Raw genomic sequence first — 16,306 nt, forward strand, 5'->3', positions numbered from 1 at the left:
TCACTGATGCCAATGGAACTTTTGTCACTAACTTCAGGAGAGATCCAGATTTGGCTGTTTGCAGCCTTCCCGGTGAGGTGGAGAAAGCAAAGCAACGATTCAGAGCCATGTGAGCAGCAGCAGCCTTGCCGTCGGAATTGTCACAAGGACTGGTCTGAAATAGCACTTAAAAAATAATAATAATTAAAAATAATCTGTTGTTTACTTTGGTGGTGATAGCAAAGTCGGCAATGTTGACAGTCATGCCTCTCAAGGGAGGGATATATCTCTTAATGTGTCACTAATGGCATCTCCAGAACAATGGCTCTACAGTTTTCCAAGTTCCAAATGTTACCAAAGAATTATGGGGAAGGGATGTAAGATGCGAAGTGCTTCCTTTCTCAAACTGTACTCCAGAATTCCCATAAATGTACACTTAAAAAAAGAGAGAGGCTTACTTGGTCTTTATTTTAACTTGATGTTTATTTTAGAGGATTATGCACAGATCCTTTTAAAGCTGGGTGGCATGATTTAAATAAGCAATTTAGGACACAATCCAATAGGGATAGGCGGCTGCTTCCGAACTTGGAGGAGACCACCTATCCAATGCAGGGCAGGAGAAGCACAGAGGGGATCGTCCCCTCCGCATTTCTCCTGCCCTGCATTTGCTGCTAGACAGCTGATTTCATAGGATGTGCCGTACCAACATTTCTGCCTTCTCTGCCCCGGAACATCTCATTTTGGCCACTCTGCACTCCTCTTCCGAGCACGGAGCAGTTCCACGCTGCCTGTGAGGCAGTGTGGAAGAGGGGAAGGTTAGTTCTCCAGGAACCGATCTCAGAGCGTGGGCTCTGAGGTTGGTTCCTGGAAACCCACATATTCTATGGCTGTCTAGCTGCTGACTAATGGCCATAGGATTACTCCCTCCAATATTTTTTTAAACCTTCACACAAAAAAGAAAGAAGTTGATTTAAACTATGGATCAAAATGTTTCCCATTTGCACTTCCAAATTTCCGAAATAATGACACATACTAACATTAATCTAAAACTAAATATAGCTAAAAGGGTATAGTCTTCCTTTCTGTTTCATTTCTCTTTTTCCTTCTATAACTCTTCTGCCTTAATCCCACCATCACTCCCATCCCAAACCTTTTGCTCCTGCAACCCATGTGTCTTTGTTCGAAGACAACTAAGAGCGCAATCCGATGCAGGTTTAGACAGAAAAATGTCCTACAACTTAGTCCTAATGTGGGTTTCCCTTCTCAAAACAACAGCATCAGCCTTTTTATCTCTGGATTTTGCCTCCTGGGTTTGCTTGGAAGAAGTGCTGAAGCAGGTTAGAATTTTTGAAGCCGGCGGCGGTGGAATAGCAGAAATCCTCTGTTGAGGCACATTTCCCCTGACAAACCTCCTATCCAGTTCCAGAATTCAGGACAGTTGGAATGATCCCACATACAAAAAGGCTCAAGATCCAAGACACTGCAAGCACTGGCTTTCATTTTCCACACAGCATTTGTTGAAAGGTCTGGTTCGGGTTTTGGCACAGCGAGGGCTTTGGCATATCAGCAGGAAAACCTTTAAAGCCCTAAACAGCATGGGACCCAAATACCAGACCTCTTCCTATACCTGCTTTCCCTAGCCTGGTAGCTGGTGCCCTCCAGATGTGCTGGACTACAACTCCTAGTATGGCCATGCTGGCTGGAGATTATGGGATTTGTAGTCCAGCACACTTGGAGGGCACCAGGTTGTGGGAAGGCTGCCCTATACACCTTGGGAACACATTGCTTCATTGGCAAACATATGATCTGCATTGGCCAGAATGCCGCCTCTCCTTTGCTTACTCTCCCAACTGAATAACGATCAGCACAACCCCACACCCCTCTTTCTTGCATAAAAATCAAGTAAAGCAAACACAAGTAGAAAACATTGGCTATGGCTCTAATCTTAAATAGGATTACTTGGAAGGGTGTTCCACTGAACTCAACGGGGTTTACTTGTAAGCAAACATGCACAGGATCATCAGACTATAGAATGTACATGACATTTCTGTTCTGCATTCACTCTTACGGTCATACCATGCATGCACACTTAGCACAAATAGCATGAGAGAGAGGGAGAGAGACGCAAATGCGTTTGTTAGTGTCACATACAGAGAAGTCTCAGACATTTCTCCCAAACGAATCAATGAATCCACAATTGTAGCAAAAAGCCAATGAAACTCAGGAGAAGAATATGTTTTACATACTAAAAATGTAGGTACATGTACACCAAACTAAACTTGCTCTGGCTGGCAAGTGAAAGCACAAGGTCTCAAGATGACATAGGACCATTCATGTCTTGAAACTACAACCAAGTGTGGTAACATCCAATACAATTAATTGCAAGAAATCCTATGTAACAAGGACAAATAGAACGTAGACATAGCAATGCTGCAAACACACAGTCTCAAATGATAATATGCAAGTTGCCATCTTCAGGAATGTGAAATGGTGTAACATCTACCATACAAAAATGAGTGCGGTTCAAAAACGTTTTTAACATAAAAAAGTGTGGGAGAGACTCCAAGGCAGTACATTTCACATCTGAAAATGGCAGCATGCCCTTGGGTATAACTGCAATTCTGAGTTGAGCAGGAATTCAAATCTGGATCTGCTGGTCTAACCCTGACACACTATCTATTGGATATAAAAATATATGTCCTGCAAGATTATAATAATCAAGACCCATCTTCCAATTCCAGATCCACTGTTATTTGGATGGGGGGGGCAGTAGTTAGACTGTTGGTTGATTCATACCTACAGCAATCTCAGATGGTGACCTGCTGGTGTGAACGAGCCATCACTGATTTAACCATGGCAAAAGAGAACTTTTTCAGTTTCCCCCAGTGTCACTCTGCAAACAAGATACTTTCCAGTTCTGTTAGTTCTCACACTTCACTGCAGCCATCAAGTGATAAGCACAGTCAGTCACAGATATGCAAACGCACACGTGCAGCCCTGACCCTCTCTCAAGATACTTGGACTGTGGAGCTCAGGGACCCATTTCAGCAGAGGCGGCTCAATATTTGGGGCAAATGGGGCAGTGAGCCCCTGCCTGTCTCTCTGCCACCAACTTGTGGCAGAGAGATCCCCCCCCCCGCCGCCACAACCAGGTCCATTTGTCCCGCTGCTTCCAAATGCTACACTTGGTCTTCTCCTGTACTCCTCCCACAATCTCAGTAGAATATTGAGCATCTGCCGTATCCTCTGCCCCACCAGCCCCTATGGGTACCAGTCACCACTGCATTTCAGGTGAGCCCATGGAAGTGCATTTATTTATTAATAATACTTATATACTGCAGTGGCAAGAGTGTTGGACTGGGAGCTGGGAGATCTGGGTTCTAGTCCCCACTCGGCCATGGAAGCTCACTGGGTGACTTTGGGCCAGTCACACACTCTCAGCCCAACCTACCTCGCAGGGTTGTTGTTGTGAGGATAAAATGGAGAGGAGGAGGCTAATGTAAGCCGCCTTGGGTTCCTTGCAAGAGGAATAAAGGCGGGATATAAATGCAATAATAAATAATAATAAATAAATAATAGAATAACATCTCTTAAGCGGTTCTTCCAAGTCTCACGTCTTGCTATGGTCGCATTGCAACGGTTTTCCCCAACCTGCCCCCCACCCCGATATTTTGGATGGGACCTCCCATCAGCTCCAGCCAGCAGGGCTCATCTTCGGGGATGATGGGAATTGCAGTCCAAACATTTCTGGGGCACCGAGTTGCGGGAGGCGGCATTCTACTTTGGTTCTTTCTACTTTGCTTCTCGTGTGTGTGTGTGTGTGAGAGAGAGAAATTTCTCGGGGGCTCAACCAGAGAGAAAAAAACAGGTCCGGTTGGAGTCTCCACCCCCGCAGCTGGAAAGTTTGCTGTTGCACAAGACCCCCTCGGAGCCTCTGCTCTAGAGGCTTCCCGGCGCCCGTTGACTTGAGTGCCTCGAAAAACGGATGGGGCAGCTCGAGAAAAAGCCGATCTGAGGAAAGGGGGGCCGCGACGACCTCAGAAGGAGGGCTCGGACCCGCGTACCTGGAAAGGACAATCGAGCGCCGGGATCTGGCGGGCGGCAGGGAAGGCTTCCAGCGTCCGTGGACCCGAGCTGGCCGGCAGCCCGCGACTCCCGGCGAGCTTCGGCGCGCGGCTTCTCGTCTCCGGGGCAGGCGCGCTCAGCGCTTTTTAGCAGGGAGGAGGAGCGAGGCCGGCGGCGGAGACTGCGACCGCAACCCCGTGGCAGCGTTTGGAAACCCCGCCTGAATCCAGAGGAGTTCGATTCTGAACCAAGAGGACGTGGGAAGGTTTCTTCCGGGCGGAATTTCCAGGGATCCTCGCCACCCCAGGGGCGAAGTCAAGGCAGAGCACAGGGGAGATTCGCGCTGGCCTCGGGAGCGTGAGCACCGCGCAGAGGCCGCCTCGTGGGGGAGGATGGGGGGGGGTTGTGGCGAGATGAGAGCTCGATGCCCCCCGCTCCGGCCCAGACGGCGAGGTCAGGGGAAAGGTCCCGAGAGGAGGCCGGCCCCGAGTGACTGGTCCATCGGAGTGACGCCACAGAATGTCCAGCATTTACCTTGAATGCTGATTGGCTGGTAGAGGGGGCATACGAAAACAAATGACAGTACTTGCCCATTGGGAAACCATGAATGCCCATAGGGAAACATAGGCTTCTTCCTGCCCATTGGGAAATCTAGGGTGGGTTGGGGGACGGGCATGCCAATGTCACTGTGGCTAGCAGGCATGTCCCCCTCTATGCATTAGTTGTACACATGAAAGAAGTTCGTTTGAACACCGCTGTGCTTGTGTGCCAGTCAAGTGCTTACTAACAGGCTGGAGCAGTGGGAGACAAGATGGGAAGCAGAGCCATGCCACTAGCTCCGCTGAAAGGCCACTTGCGTCTTTTCCCCCTCCCCATCCCTTTTTCCTTGTGTGTTGTATCTTTTTAGACTATAAGCCTGCGGGAAGAATCATAGAGTCATAGAATAGTAGGGTTGGAAGGGGCCTACAAGTCCATCCAGTCCAACCCCCTGCTCAGTGCAGGAATCCAAGTCAGAGCATCCCTGACAGATAAAAAACCTTCTTGTTTTTATTGATTATATTTAAGGCACTTCATGAGCCTTTCGGGCTTAGGAGCAGGGTGAAAATGCTTTAAATAAAACAACAAGAGCTGAAAAAGAACATAACAAAATAAGAAGAGTAATGCTGGATCAGACCAAGGGTTCATCTAGTCCAGCATTCTGTTCATACAATATTTTGAGAGAGGGAGAAAAATGTCTCCCCACATTCTCCACACCATGCATAATTTTGTAGACCTCTATTATGTCTCCCCTTACCCTCCTTTTTTTCCCAAGCTAAACAGTCCCTGATGTAATCTTTTCTCATAGGGGACTTGCTCCAGCCACTTGATAAGTTTAGTTGCCCTTTTCTGCACTTTTTCCAGCTCTACAATATCTTTTTTTTAGGTGTGGTGACCAGAATTGTACACAGTATTCCAAGTGTAGTCGCACCATAGATTTGTATAAGGGCAGTATGATAGTGGCTGCTTTATTCCCAATTCCTTTTCTAATTATGCCTAACTACAGGGTAATAGACCTAGTGTGAAATGAGTCCATTATCCCCTACTCAGACATGATAAATGCATGGGGGTGCGGGGTGGAGAGCAAGATTATGCCCGCTGTCCCAGGTCCCAGTCTCCAAACATTCAGCTGAATGTCTACATGTGGACATAGGGAGCTGTCTTAAATCAGTCACATGGTCCATCTAACCAGTACTGTCTGCTTTTCCTGGCAGCAGCTTTCCAGGGCCTATTCACCTGCCCTCTCGAGCAGGCAAGGAGTGACAACGGTGAAGAGATGGAGTAGCACCAAGCATTTGCCTTGCACTTTCCCTCTCTACAGTTGTGCAGAGGGAGAAGGCAAGCAAATGGACATTTGTGGCAGTGATGAGGAGAGGGAGCCATTCAGGCTGGGGGGGGGGCACTGAGGATATCTTGCCCCAAAACACCCCCCCCCCACACACACACACACACACAATGACCCCTTGGAGCTGGCCCTGATGGGAAAGGAAACAAAACCCAAAGTGCTTTTAAATATGGGCAAACTGCCTTGCTCTCACTCACATGTAACTACAGCACGCTTCGACATATTTACGACTAGTGGGAGGAGGGTGTCCAGGTTAGACAAGGTGTGTTCCTGGAGCCCTTCATTTTAGAAATGATTAAGAACTTGACAGAATTAAGCAAATACCCTGACAATCTCTTTACATACAATTTCCAGAGTCTATTGCAGCAAAAACAATAAAGAGTCTTGTGGGACCTTAAAGGCGAACACTTTATTCTGGCAGCAGCTTTCATGGGCTATAGCCCACTTCATCAGATGCATGAAGGGTTATCAGGAGTTTCGGGTATATAGAGAGTACGTACGGTGGTGATGTGCGGGCAGGGGTGGGGCATTATAAACCATGAGGTCAGACAGAAATTAAATGCAGAAAGGCCTTTACCAGCCCGCCTGGTCATCAGATGAGGCACTCCTGGTGGGTCTGCATGGACCAGAGTCCTCTCAGAGTAGAGCCTTCAGTGTATTGGCTCCCTCTCTCTAGAACTCCCTGCCTGCTGATATCAGGCTGGCACTGACATTTGCTGAAGGCACTTTTATTTAGGCTAGACTTCCCTGACCATCCAGCCACAGCTTTATTGGCATAAGTTGATTTTAAAGATTTTAATTCTGTATTTTGGTTCTTTTCCCCCCTTCCTTTTTTATTGTTCACCACTCAGGAATTTAATTGGATGTAGAGCGGCATAGCAGTCTTGTAAGAGAGCGATCCTATGGCCACGAGACACTGTCTAGATGCCCATAGGGTTTTTCAGCTTCTGGAAACTGCGCTCCCCTCCCTGTTGTAGCTGGTGTGGTTCTTTCCGCACCACCGCTGTCTCCATGCTCATAAATGGAGCGTGGAGAGGCCAAAAACAGGGTGGTCCGGGGGGCGGGGAGGAGACCACAGAAGCCACTTTAGACAGCTTCCTGTCAGGCTGTCAGGCCCCTTCCCTCCTCCTCCCTGAAGCCATGGCTAGATGCGCAAAAAAAGCACACCTAGCCCAGGATGCAAGGTGGGTGGAGAGTGCGGAGGTGAGGATCCCCTCCATGCTCCGGCCACCCTGCATTGGATAGGCGTCAGCCTCTGAGTTCAGTGGCTGATGTCTACCTCGATAGGATTGCTCCCTAAGTAAATAAAATAACATGACAATCACATTATTAACAGTGGTTATTCACAGTGCAGTTGTTGCTGATAACACAACCATCCTGGTACTAGGGATTTGTTAGTCTTTAAGGTGCCGCAAGACTATTTGTTGATCTATTTAGCGTTACTGGGGATGACAAACATGTAAGGAGATATGCTCAGCTGGCAAGTTTATCTTTATTAATGACAACTGAGGTCTTGTAAGTCAGATTCACTCATGCGGTTTATGTTCTGCAAAGTTTTTATTATGATTTAGAAAGAAATTGAGCTGTCTTGCGAAGAGCTTTGTCTTGAAGTAGCAGGCTCATTTCTTGGGGTTGCTTACTTGTAATTACAAGTAATGCTGGTCAGGAAATGTTGAGGAAGGTGAAACTGATCAAAGCAACGATGAAGCCATGATACGATTTCAAAGAGGGGGGAAGAGAGGCCAGTCGTAAAATCAGGTGCCTCTCAAGAGATGCTTTGGGGGGAAAGCTTTGTGTCCCCAGATGAGAAAGTAAGTCCAGATTCATTCAAGTTCCAAATGTATGCATGTGCCCAACTGAAGAACTCTCATGATACAGCTGTTATCACCACATTTGCTAATAGTTTTCTGCTAGGTGTGGTATCCTGCTATTTCATGCCTCCCAGTTGCTCAGGTTCTACTGCCAGGATATAATTGAATGCCATGGATATGACAGCTGCCACGGTTGTTTCCTCTCACTCTGCATTTCTTTTCCTTCTCTGGGGCAGAGATTGAAGAAGCTGCACAGCAAATATATGTGGCAAGGCAGAATTATTAGAAGTATTTATGAATCATGCCATGCCTCCCATCTTATTTAATCCCAATCTTATTAATTAGGGAAGCTTGCATACTCACACAGCATGGGTGGTGAGCCTTTTTCAGCCCAAGTGCCAAATTCCAATTTGGGAAGGGCTGGGGGGGGGTGTACATTCCAGGAGTGGGTGAGGTAAGGGCACAGGGCATGGCCAAGGACAGAGAAAGCGAAGTAGGCAGGGCCAGATATAATTCTTACCAATATGGACATTTTTCCACCAAGCATACAAAGCATATCTCAGTTCTAAGCAAGTCTGCTCAGGAGTAAGCCCCAGCGCAACAGCTTTCATGCCTCACCTGTAAAGCACAGTTCAGTTCTAAGCAAGTCTATCCAGGAGTAAGGCCTGAACAACAACTCTCATGCCTGCAAAAGTTCAGTTCTATGCAAGGTATTTAAAGTTTAATTGCCTTTAAATACCCCTTTATCTCTGGTCACTTATTGGAGATAAAAGCAGAAGAAGCTTTTAGGGAAACAAAGCCCTATGAAGAGAGACTGAAAGAACTGGGCATGTTTAGCCTCGAGAAGAGAAGACTGAGGGGAGATATGATAGCACTCTTCAAGTACTTGAAAGGTTGTCACAGAGAAGAAGGCCAGGATCTCTTCTTGATCATCCCAGAGTGCAGGACACAGAATAATGGGCTCAAGTGACAGGAAGCCAGATTCCGGCTGAACATCAGGACAAACTTCCTGACTGTAAGAGCAATACGACAATGGAACCAATTACCTGGGGAGGTGGTGGCCTCTCCCACACTGGAGGCCTTCAAGATGAGGCTGGACAGCCATTTGTCAGGGATGCTCTGACCTGGATTCCTGCATTGAGCAGGGGGTTGGACTCGATGGCCTTGTAGGCCCCTTCCAATCCTACTATTCTATGATTCTATGATAAGCTTGCCAGTAGGCTGGGGAACCCCACGGTCCAGACTTCCCCATCTTTTTCATGCAGCAACCAAAATTGGCCCAGTAAAAGATTTCATTTTACCCGTACTGCATCTTTTATGAGAGAGTATTTAAGGCAGAAGATTGCTTCGTCATATATGTGTCCATGGGTGGTGGTGGAGGTCTTGATTCTGCTTCTCCCCTTAGTGGCTATTTACATTTTTTTAAGTGCATGTTGGTTGCTAATATAGCCAGTGCCTCACCTAGTTCTGCCCTTTACAGTTCTGAAGACCAGTGCAATCACTTGATTGTTTTTTGTCCTTTTAAAAATTCCAGTTACAGTGTTGGTAAGAAGTAGATTCCCAGCAATGAATTTCTGAGTATTACAGGGTGTGTTGCATAGTTCCACTTACCAAGTTGTCAGCGTGCTATTAGTTCTCTTTTTTCAAACAAAGGATGCCTTATCAAGCTAATTATAAAATCGTAAAGACTGTCTAAAATGCTGTCATTAATTCAAAATGCTTGTTCCCTTAATGGATTTAATGGGTTAGGGTTGGCCACTGTGTGAACAGAATGCTGGACAAGATGGACCCTTGATCTGATCCAGTATGGCTGTTCTTATGTTCTTACGTTTTAAAATGGTAATTGTGATTTTTCTGGGCAAGGCTCTTCACCCAGTCTGGATACGACCCCCATCACCACCACCACCACCACCACCACCACACACAACACTTTGATGACTAATCATAATGGTTCTGTGAACCACAGTTTTAGAGAATCTGTTCTGGAATCTTCCTACAGTTTCCATACATTTCCTGAGTTTCACACTTTGTACATAACACACCTTTGGAGGACATTGCCCACAAACACAGCTTCCAGGCAATTCACCAATACTCATGACAGAGGGGCACAAGATTAAATCACAAATATTTAAGTATGGATTTTGTAAAATCTGTTCCATCTCTTTCGTGGATTGTCAGGTGCCTTTCATTCTGTCGTTCACTCAGAATCGGATTTTTTCCAATTTCCCAAATTTGCGCAAATTCTCATTTGCAAAAAATGCACAGATCCCCCCAAATGTGGAAATCCCCCTAAAATGTGCATTTTCGTCCTTTAGCCAATGAGGCAAAGGCACATTTTCAGGTGGTGTTTTTTTTACTTGATGTATTTTTGTACAATTAAATTTGCATAAAATGCCAGAAAGTAAAAAACAAAACAAAAACCAGTCTGCAAGTCTGCGGAATCCATGCGACATAGGAAAAGCTGGTCTGCTGCGGAATCCAGGGGTCAGATTCACAGAAATCCAAACTCATTTCATTCCGTTGCAGATTTCTCTGACATTCCTACCTACAACACATATTTCTGGGTGAGGGTGTCAAACCAACCGCAAGAAGGGAGAGGTTGTAGCACAGTGGTAGAACACATGCTTTGTATTCAGAAGGTCCCAGGTTCAATGCCTGCTATCTCCAGTTAGGGCTGGGAGAAACCTCTGCCTGAAACCGTGGAGAGCTGCTGCCAGTCACTGTTGACAATACTGGGCTAGATGGACCAATGATCTGACTTGGGATAAGGCACCTTCCTCTTATGTTCCTAGTATGATCTCCTTCCTTCTGCTCAAATTCCCAAGTGCTGCTCTCAGAATCCTTGATCTGATTCAAAGCAAAGGGCTGGTTCTGAGGTTAGTTTCATATGTGACCACAAATAGCTGACTTGTCAGAGAACCTGTCTCAGAATGTCAGAACTTTGGAACTATTGGTTGCTGGTATACCGGCCCAACCACCACATCTCTCTCTGCTTCGCCCTTTCCTTTGTGTGTCTGTGTATCCCCTGCCCCTTTAAAAATATGCATAAGTAATGCCAATGTACTCACTGGAAAAGACCCTGATGCTGGGCAAGATTGAAGGCAAAAGGAGAAGGGGACGGCAGAGGATGAGATGGCTAGATAGCATCACGGATGCAATGAATATGAACTTGAGCACGCTTCGGGAGAGAGCGGAGGACAGGAAGGCCTGGCGTGCTATGGTCCATGGGGTCACGAAGAGTCAGACACGACTGAACGACTGAACAATGCCAATGTGCATTGTTGAAAGAAGAAGACATCGATGAAGATGAATGACCTTGACATGTTGACACTGTAAAATGGACTTTATATTTGCTGGAAATGCAATAGTTTTTGCAATAATCATGCGGCGGGAGAGCAGGTTGTTATCAAAAAATGTTCATTTTTTTATTTTGATGCACTTTATATGAAAGCAGCTAATAGGGGGAAACGGTATATCTTTAGAAAACATGAAGCTTGCAATCAGGGTGGTTCTGTATCAAGAAGAAATCCAGCTCCCATGGAGACACATCATCTAAATATCACAGGCTATTAACACCCCTTCATCAAAACTCTGGTCAGGTATTACCATACAGCAGAGGTTTTCACCCTGTGGTCTACAAAGCACTGGTGGCCCACAAGCTCCATTTGGAAACGTTGCAGAACAACTGAGAATATTTGCACTTCACCCTGCCCGTGATTTATTTTTTTCTGATGATGGAGATCAAAGCTGTTTTGACAAGGGTCGGATTGTTGAACAGGCAAACAACACCCTGGCTGAAGGCTCATAATTGTCATAATATGGTGCTGGTATCGTCTACTAATTTTATCCCTAAAAAATGAGCACTTAAAAGGCCCCTAGCCCTGGTGGTTTTCATACTGGTTTTAACAATGATGTTTGCACTGAAGAAAAACATGTAATTAAAATATGAGTTACTTATCTGCTTGGATTTGTAGAACTAAAAGGTTGTTAAGCAGTCCATCCAGCAATCTTGAGTTGGTCCATGAAAAAAGAAGTTCGAGAACCACTGTTGCGAGGCATCCCACACTGAGAGTCCTTTTCACAGAATCTGATAGCAAAACCCATAACGCTCTACCACAGCAAGCTGTGTTGTGTTGTCTTGTGTTGTGCTATAATATATACACATACAACATAGTATAGTATTTGTATAGTATACTATATAGACTCGTGTAGTTGGAGCTAAGCTTTTAATGGATAATAATTTCACTTTTAATGCTTTTGGTTTTATTGTTGTTCTGATGTTTATACTGCTGGTTAAATGGCTGCTTTTATAATCGCTTTATTGCTTTTTAGCAGTGCCAGCTCCAGGTTTTGGAGGGCTCATGGCCAAGTCACCCTTAACGGGCCCCCTCCCTCAGTGACTCAACCTTCTCACTGCCATTTTCACCAGCGGTTCTTGCTCCTCATCCTCTCTCTCATCATTGCTACCACTTCCTTGCTTGACAGGCAGGGAGCCAGTGAACAAAGAGGCAGTGGCATTTATTGCTCCTCCTCCTTACCACCATCATTGCCTGGGCCAGAGCGAGACGCAGGTGAACAAGCAGGTTGTGATGGTGAGGAGGAAGAGGAAGTCCAGGGAGCCCTTGTCAGTTGGACCCTGTTAGGGATGAATGAGAGTTTCGTTCTTCCTCGCAAAACATGGGAGCATGCCCTGTTCAAAGCCCCAAATGTGAGTGCAAGCACATGTCCAACAGAAATATTCCCAAATTGTTGAACATCTGCTCACTTTTGTCTCATTCCTGTTTCCCAGTTTGATTTGCGAAAATTTCCTAATTTGTGCAAATTTCCTCAGTAGACTGAATCAGCCCCACTTTAGTCTACGGAGGAAATTTGCATAAATTTGAGATTTGCGCAGATCTCACATCTGATTGCTCCTTGCTTTGCGCACGTTTCCTGTTCACACAGAGTGAACAGCAATCATGAATGGAAATTGGGCATGAGATAAGAGGGAAGACGATGTTCAGAGAATCCTGGGGATCTCGAACGTCACTCATTCACCCATCCCTAGGCGCTGTCGGGATGTGGGCCCTCAGCAGGTGCCCAACCATACCTGTGGGCTCTCCAAACTTGGAGACAGCACCAATTTGACTAAGCACACCCAGTTATCATGTGGGCATCTGCAAGGCCTAGACCAGCCTTGCCTGAACCTGATGCTCTCCAAATGTGTTGGACCATTAACTCCTATTATTCCCAGAGGGAGTTGCTGTCTAACACATCCAGAGAGCACAAGTTTGGGGAAAGCTAGCCTAGTCTATTTTAATGGAATGTGGCTCTTTTAATAGAACATGGGCTGAAGGGAATGTCTTTTGGTGCTAGAAAAATGTCACCTTCCATCTGACAAAAAGCCCCTTGGCTGACGAGCTGACGGGCGCTTGGTGGGTGTGGATATCTACCAAGAAAAGGAAGGGATAAACCTTTTCTTCCTCCTCCTTGGGATGACTGATAACCATCTGTGAAGCAGACGTGGCTTCATCTGGAGTGGAGCAAAGACCTGCCATAGGATAATGTGTAGATTGTTCTTAGCACTTTCACTTCCAGTTCCTTGTCATCTAAATACGGAAGTCGCTACAATAGGAGCCAGGGGTCGCAGGGAACAGGCATCGATGGCGTTCTGCTTTGGAATTTGTTAACTATTATGCACTTCGTTCTGCTTGAGTGGTGCAATGATAATTTTACATGTATGATAGGGATATTAGAGAATTCCTCCACGGACTCCAGGAGTCTCTGGCAGAATGGAGAAATCCCCCCTGTCACACCTAGGGATGTACGAAAGTCACTTACCTTTTTGCAGATTGATTCGTGGTGGTGGGGGGAAGCGCTCCATCCCTCCCCCCGGAATCCTCGACGGGGGTGGAGGGGATCCGGTCCTCCCCCCCCGGAATCCTGCCCGGCCAGCTCTGCTCTGCGGCAGCTCCACGGAGCAGCCGGCCAGGGCCATCCGCAGCCGGAGTTCTGGCCACGGACTGGCTGCTGCGGATGCAAATGGCGGCTGCCGTAGTGGCCGCCATTTGTGTCCAGCCAGGCTGCCGTGATAGGCTACGTAAGTATTTACGTAGCCTATCACGGCAGGCAAAAAAAAACACACACACACAGCGTACGCAAATGGCGGCTGCCATTTGCGTTCCCTATTTTTCGCCGTTTTAGCCTACGTAAATATTTACATAGGCTATTACGGCGAAAAACAGGGAACGCAAATGGCGGCCGCTGTAGCTGCCGCCATTTGCGTACGCTGTAGCTGCCGCCATTTGCGTACGCTGTTTTTTTTGGGGGGGGTTAGCCGTGATAGGCTACGTAAATACTTACATAGCCTATCACAGTTGCAAGGACGCAAATGGTGGTCGCAGCAGCCCAGCTGGAACCGCCGCTGCATCTGCTGCATCTGCCCCAGGTAAGTTCCGTCCCGGGGGGATTCCATGGGGGGCAGGAGGCCATTCCGCCACGGATTCCAGGGACCCGGATTCTAAAGAATCCGGCCTCACTGGAATCTGGCAGAATTCTCTGCCATCCCTAGTCACCCCATGGAATCCCCCCAGGACGGAGCCTACCTTTGTCGGCCATCTGCTGCCCTGCAAATGGCTGCCCTGGTCTGCAGCCACCATTTCCATTCCACTTTAGCCGTGATAGGCTACGTAAGCATTTACGTAGCCTATCACAACTAACTTTCAGGGTGGAAACTGAGCCCAGAGAGCCTCAGAACAGTTCGGTTTCTGAGGAGGAACAGCAGTCCGTGGGAGATGGGCCAGCTCATCCCTCACAGGCTCAGCACCTGGCAGAGATTCCTCTTGCCAGCATTCCTAAGATAGATAGTGACCCTGGCAGTGAGGGAGTGTGGGAGGGGGGCTTCGTAGATGCTCGACGCAGACACAAAGAGCAACGAGCGATGGGGGGCGCGGAAAGGAGGCATAGCGCCCGTTTGGCGCGCAAGCAACGGCTGCCTCCCATGGACCCAAGGGAAAGAGGGAGGATCTCTCCCTACCCCATAAGTTCTGGGTCTTCAAGTGACTCTCTTTCAAATGGGGATCACCTGCCTACTTGAAGCTTAGGCGTCTCTGCTGCTCCTTGCTTTAGTCGCTGGTGATTAGCATCTGAAAGAGTCATTAAGTTGTAAAAGGATTAAAGCTTTGAAAAGAAATCCTTTCGTCTGTAGGGATGTACGAAAGTGACTTACCTGTTCACGGATTATGTTTATGGTGGGGGGGAGGCGTTCCGTCCCTCCCCCCGGAATCCTCACCGGGGGGGAGGCGCTCCGTTCCTCCCCCCCCCGGAATCCTCCGTGGCTGGATGTGCTCTGCGGCAGCTCCGCGGAGCAGCCGGCCAGGCCCAGCCAGGCCAGAGCCGTCCGCAGCCTGATTTCCGGCCGTGGAGGGCTTGGGGGGGGGGACAACAACCACGGCTATTTGCGTTCCCCTTATTTTCACCGTCTTAGTCTATGTAAATATTTATGTAGACTAAGACGGCCCAAACTAAGGAACGCAAATGGCGGCGGCTGTAGCCGCCGCCATTTGCATACGCTTTTTTTTTTTACAGAGACGTGATAGGCTACGTACGTTTTTACATAGCCTAAAACGTGTGGGTAAAAAAAAAAAAAAAGGCATAGGTAGGCTACGTAAAAACTTACGTAGCCTATCACGTCTCTGTAAAAAACAAAAAAAAAACCCTGTAAATGGCGGTGGCGGCAGCTGGTCAGAAGACCAGCCGCTGCAGCCGCCGCCCGGAAGATCCGCCCCAGGTAAGTCTCGTCCCGGGGGGGATCCGCAGGGGGGCGGGGGGGTGGCAGGCCATTCTGCCACAGATTTCGGGGGGCCGAATGCACTGGCATTCAGCCTCACCGTGATCGGTGGCAGAATTCTCTGCCATCCCTATTCGTCTGTGTCTTGAGTTGGCTATTGGAATCTACTGAGAGAGGCCACCAAGGTGCTCCTGACACTAACGCAGGGACGCCATTTGCATCCCTGTGGTAGCCGTGATAGGCTACATAAATATATACGTAGCCTATCACGGCTACTGCAGGGATGCAAATGGCATAGCGGCCACTATTTGTGTCCCTGCGGTAGCCATGATAGGCTATGTATATATTTATGTAGCCTATCACAGCAAAAGGCAGGGACGCAAATGGCGTAGCGGCCGCCATTTGCATTCCTGCCTTTTGCCGTGATAGGCTACGTAAATATATATGTAGCCTATCACGGCTACCACAGGGACACAAATGGCGGCCACTATGGCAGCCGCCATTTGCGGCCGCAGCCCAGCAGTGGATGAAAGTCCAGCTGTAGGCGGCCCTGGCTGGTGGCTCCGCGGGCTTCCAGCGGAGTGGAGCTGGCCGGGGAGGATTCCGGGTGGGGAGGGACGGATCGCCTCCCCTCCGCAGCGGACAGCCCTAGTGGAATGGGGTAAATCATCCGTACACCCCTAATGTATGATGCTGATACTGTGATACATGGCGTTGTTAGGCACTTAAAAGATTTGGGGCCCAGGCCCATGGTACACAAATCAGTGTAAAATCTGCATATGTAATTTGTATCTTTGTATG

The 16,306-nt window shown here is 47.7% G+C and overlaps 1 protein-coding gene across 2 annotated transcripts in view; it reads right to left on the reverse strand.

Annotated features, from left to right (window-relative positions):
• TNFAIP2 (TNF alpha induced protein 2) overlaps positions 1-4,160 on the reverse strand; it is a 39,493-nt gene extending 35,333 nt beyond the window's left edge. For both annotated transcript variants that reach the window (XM_084838053.1, XM_084838059.1), the window contains exon 1: positions 4,044-4,160. The gene's annotated coding sequence lies outside the window, so the exon portion shown is untranslated. The remainder of the gene's footprint in view (positions 1-4,043) is intronic.
• Between the last annotated feature and the right edge of the window lie 12,146 nt (positions 4,161-16,306).

This window comes from Heloderma suspectum, chromosome 1 (assembly GCF_057233095.1).
Source record: "Heloderma suspectum isolate Gila_16-S chromosome 1, 16-S_ref, whole genome shotgun sequence".
In the NCBI taxonomy this organism is placed as follows: domain Eukaryota; kingdom Metazoa; phylum Chordata; class Lepidosauria; order Squamata; family Helodermatidae; genus Heloderma; species Heloderma suspectum.